Source organism: Rhagoletis zephyria, unplaced genomic scaffold (genome assembly GCF_001687245.7).
Source record: "Rhagoletis zephyria isolate East Lansing unplaced genomic scaffold, Rhagoletis_zephyria_1.1 Rzeph_scaffold_03720, whole genome shotgun sequence".
In the NCBI taxonomy this organism is placed as follows: Eukaryota; Metazoa; Arthropoda; class Insecta; order Diptera; family Tephritidae; genus Rhagoletis; species Rhagoletis zephyria.
The window spans coordinates 52343-57922 of record NW_016160803.1 but is presented as its reverse complement, the minus strand read 5'-3'; positions in this window follow the sequence as shown (position 1 = coordinate 57922).

The window sequence follows — 5580 nt, the reverse complement described above, 5'->3', positions numbered from 1 at the left end:
TGAGTAAGAGAAAATTGTGAGAATCTTCGGACCAAGTGGAGGCAAATAAACATATACACATCGCTCATTTACTTTAGTAGTGTCATAATCCAAAAAATACAAATTTTGAGTTGAATATGCAGAAATTATCGCTACGTCTTCTTCTATTTCGTGTAAAAATATCAAAGCTGTATCGATTAAGCCCTGTATGCAGCTCTCAAGAAAACAGTCAAGAAAAAATTGCCATTATTTCGCGTGTGTGTCCAAGGAATTTTGACATTTTTTGATACTTCACAGCCTGTTGCCTCACTCTCTTCTCAAGAAATAATGGAGCGGGCATATATTTCTGTTGCAAAACTGGGTTGCCTTATGGTCTTTCTTCACAAAAAACTTTAGAAAACCGTAGTAGAAAGCGTAGTAAATTTCTTAAGAACTGCGTACTGCCTTAAGGAAATTTGACTCAAGAAAATTTCTTAGCCATTTCTTGTACGCCATTTTATATGGAGTTTTTGCTTTTCTTGAGAGCTGCATACAGGCCTTTACCAGAATCTCACTAGAATAATTCATTTTTAGTATCGGCGTATATGTAAATTCAAAACTTTAAAACCGTCTTTCTCGAGTTTTGATTTTTTGAGTTATGAAATTATTGTAGTAAATGAGCGGACATGTATATACCTGTAAGCTACCGGCCAAACCCGATCTTAGAATAAACTATTTTTGTAACTCTCATCATCAGTCCAACTGAAGCTACGCAGTCCACAAGATTTGGTTTCGGTTGGACATCGCATTAGGTGGAACAAGTTTAGCCTGGGCAAAACTAGTTTGACCTAAGATCGGATTTTACCGGAACATATACATACATGCATCGGCACATGTAACTAACCCAGTCTTTATTTGACCTGCCACAAAAAATGGTAATGAAAACGATTTTCCAGCAAAATTGTGTAGATAGAGGATTTTGCTTTTGTAACAAAATGTTATTGCAGATAGTGGATTTTTCAAAATGAGAATATAATACCATAAAAGCAAAATTTTAATTTTTAATTTTTTTTTAATTTAATTTTTTGGCATTATTGTCATGGCTGAAGGATAAATAAGAGCTCACGTTACCATCAAAAACTCATTTTCATCAAAATTGTAGATAGAGGGTATTGAATATAAGCCCTCGATATGTATCTCGCTAACCGTTCTAGCAATTTGTACCAAGCTCGGTATGGTTATTGTGCTTGCCACATAAAAGCAAACCGTTGAAAATTGTTGAAATCGGACTAAAATTGAGGCCGCTTTTCATATAACGGTAAAGCTGCCAAAACAGTTTTTTTGCTCTCCTGAAAAATTGAGATTTTGCAGGGTATTGAATATAAGCCCTCGATATATGTGATCACAAGTGGGCGGTGCTACGCCCATTTTCCAAAATTTTGTCATAAACGTATTTCTTGGTAAAGAATTGTTGCAATCATCAATTTTGAATAAATTAGCTTCAATATTTACTGATTTTTCGAAGATTTTGTATTTCTCGAAATTACCGTTATATGGGATGTGGGCGTGGTTATTGTCCGATTTTACAAATTTTCGGCCAGTTGGTATGCTGTATCAAGGCCAACAACTTTGCCAAGGTTGGAAGAAATTGGTGCAGCGGTTACCAAGATATACACGNGAACTGTTTGGAAGAAATTGGTGTAGCGGTTACCAAGATATACACATGTAACCATAAGTGGGCGTGGCTACGCCCATTTGCCAAAATTTTATAATATTCTTATTTTTCGTCTAAAACTCATTGTAAATATCAATTTTGAGTGAATTATCTTCAGTAGTTACTAAAATATCGCAGTTTTCGTATTTCTTAAAATTACCGTTATATGGGAGGTAGGCGTGGTTATTATCCGATTTCGCCCATTTTCAATACCATCCGTCCCACGCCCAAAAGAAGTTCACGTACCAAGTTTCGTTAAGATATCTCAATTTTTACTCGAGTTATCGTGTGCACAGACGGACGGACGGACGGACGGACAGACAGTCACCGCTTAATCGATTTCTCTTTTCATTCTGATCATTTATGTATACATTTGTCTATATCTATCTCGATTCGTTTTGCCTGTTACAAACAACCGTTATGTGAACAAAGTTATAATACCCTTGTGCACAAGTGCGCTCGGGTATAAAAATGGAAGTCAGAACGACAAGTGTATAGAAAGAAGCGGGAAACGGGGAAAGGAGCGGGCTTTTGTACATTTGCTTGCTTGCCGAAAATATGATATTTGCGTGAAATCGATTTGCTGATTGCAAATTGATTTTTGCAAACATGTATGCATTTTTCTATTTCAGCTATGTTGATTTTCTAAGGCAATTTTTTTTTACTTTTTCCGCAATTATCTAAAGCCATGCAAAGTGGACCTTTTTATAAAAACTGTTTTATTATAATTTAGTTAAACATATGTATGTATGTATATATTTACTTATGCACATACACATATATACCTACATACATATATCTATGTATTGTACCAATTCATGAAATTGCATTAATGTATGCATGCGCAATCGGCTCATTTTTTCATTTCAATTTGCCGACGGCATTTCGCATGCGCAACCATTCTCTGTTGCTAACAAATTTATGTACAAATAATATACTTACTTATGTATGTACTATACATACAATTACTATGTGCAAACAAGTATTTGATTTCTTTTGTATTAACATTAAAATGTTTAAATGAATGCTATTGCAATAATTTATTGCATTCAAATTATAACAAGCATTAAAAACCCATTAACTAATTTTATTTTGAATTAAAAATTCTTTGCTGACGTTGAGGGTAGAATTTTAAAGTCAAAAAAGATAGTGACGGACGTTAAGGCGGGTTTTCACTATGTCAAGTTCAATGGCATTTGTCGTTAAATAGGTAAAATCACATTAGGGGTATTCTCTGAGTCTTGCAAAGCCCTTGCATGGTGCACAGATTGCACGGATTGCACGGTAAAAACCGGTTTTCGTATGGAACAGCTTTGCAAACCGTGCAATCCGTGCACCGTGCAAGGGCTTTGCAAGACTCAGAGAATACCCCTATTGTCAAATGGAACTAAAAAACGGGTTATTGATTGATTTAGATCAGAGTAGGTCCTCAGTCGTGTACATGCGCTGCTAAACTGGCTATCTGTCCGTTTTTGGCTTATACTTAATATATGTAATCGGAATGCATCAACAATCAACATAAAAATCTACAAAAGCGCTCACTTTTTTCACACACTTTTTCATTTTGCCTGGGAAGTTTTTTAGGTCCATCAGCGCCTGTTAATCGTCTAGCTCACTTACATATATTGTTTGGTGGAGTAATATACATTCTGTTCAATAATTTAAAAATTCATAGAAGGTGAAACCAAATCAGGCACCTACCGGAAAATAATACCTTTCGAACAAAAGAAGAATCATTCAAATTGGTTGAGAAACATAGGAGCAGTAGGGAGGAATATATTTGTATGGGATTTCGTTAGCGTATTAATATATAAGATAGTAGATGGTGAAACCAAAGCAGGAATTCATAGGCTTATACGGAAATTGGAGTAACTCGGCTCTGGAGCCACCTATCGGGTCCAATTTTTGCAAGTGTATTATTTATATTGAGAAAAAATGTGCTTTATCATTTATCACTGCTATACTCGTATTATATGTAAATAATGGGGCATATTCATAGTTAAAATAAAGTCGACACTAAAGTTAGTTACAGCTTTTTCACATCATTTTCAGTTTAATATGTATCTGCGAAAAAAGCTGCAACTAACTTTCTTCTTATTTGGGACTGACAAATTGATCAGCGTTGCCGTTTTGCTTAAATTTAAGCAAAATTGCTTAACTTTTTCCTGACTGTTAAAATGTTAAACTTTTCTTCGGTTTGCTAAATATTTTTATTAAAATAGTCAAAAAGGATAATTTTCCTCAAAAATTCATAGTCAGAAGAGTTACTATTTCAATAAATTTTTCAAATGTATTTTAGGAAGACTGTCATCCAGATCCCACATAAAGTTCCAGCAAATGTTGCTCTAGGCAATTCCCGATCTGCGGTCGTCGCATTTTCAAACCTCCGGGTGTACTTCTGCCATGCAATCGCTTCTCATAAAAACCATTTGCCGTTCGGATGCGACCTAGAACTTTAGGTCCCTTCATTTGCGTGAAAAGATCAACACGCACATTTTGGATAACATGATGCCTAACTCGTTTTTTTCATGCATTCAAAAAACTAGCGAAAGGGCAGATAACTATTATAGGAGTATGTGTTGAAAGCCTGAAAGAATGTGTAACAGTTTTCAAATTTAGCAACTGTTTGGCCCGATTTCAGATGGCCTACTTAAGTAGAGATTGTTGATTAATTTCCACTATTCCTTTTCAGATCATACATTTAGTGTGTACTTAAATTGCCAATTTTGCTATTTAAATATGAGATATGCAACCCCGTGTTTATACCAAACAACCAAGATTCATTGGTAGGTTGTTTAATCAAACTAACCAAGTCCCACCTAAAACAATCAGCTGTTCAGCAGAAAATGTAAACAAACATGCAAATGCAACAACAATTTCAAGGAATAAGCAGCAGTGCTGCCAATTGTTTGGCATATTTTAACAAAGTTGATCTGAAACCCAACTAAAGCTAAATGGCATTTAAACAACAATCCACAATTAAACTTAAGTGCCGTTTAAATATTCATTTGAAATTGGCCCTTAGACTATAACATCCTTACTTTTGACGACAAAACTCAGCCTTAGAGAGCCTTTACTTACTGACTTGCTTACTTTTTATTTTTATAACCAATTTACCAAGCTCAGGAAGAAACAAACAGTAACTCAAGGCATTTTTCGTTTTAATAAGACCCGATAAATAAGTTGCTTAATTTTAACGGGATTTGTTAAACTTTTTGAAAGATTTTTTTAAACTTTATTTTTCGGGCGCGGCAACACTGAAATTGATAACGTTCTTACATGCATACATACATATATAGGTATGTGTACATATAAATGTACATATGTACAACTCACGGCAGCATACATACATATGCACATAATTACACGCATACTCAAAGCCAACAATAACTATTTCATTCATATTCGCATTCGCATATTTCTTAAGGTCAAGATCATTCATTCAAAATCCTACAGCAGCACATCTCCCCGCAAATTCATCACCTTCAAGCGCAACTTTGTCAATCCGACACAAAAATTCTAAAATGTAAAATTGCAGAAATCTCGGCCAACCAAGTGAAAAGTGGCACATATTTCTCTATATCCAGTAAAATAAGTTATCTCGAATTTTGGTAATTTTTGACAAAACACTCAATTTCTCTGTTCCCTTCCAATATTTCAACCACTACCTGTGTTTTAAGGTGTAATTTTAATAAACATTAGATATAAGTGTACGTTTTCTGCAGGAAAATACATTAATTTTTTTTTAATAAAATCAAAACTTCTAAAATCACACACATATGTGGTTTTATCGGAAGTTCACAAATGTAACGTGGCAACTTAGCTCGTTTTCACATTTTTCGGTCCGAAATTGTAAAATTTTTGTTCATGACGCGCCACGATTTTTGTACAGGTGGGTCAATGTGCCT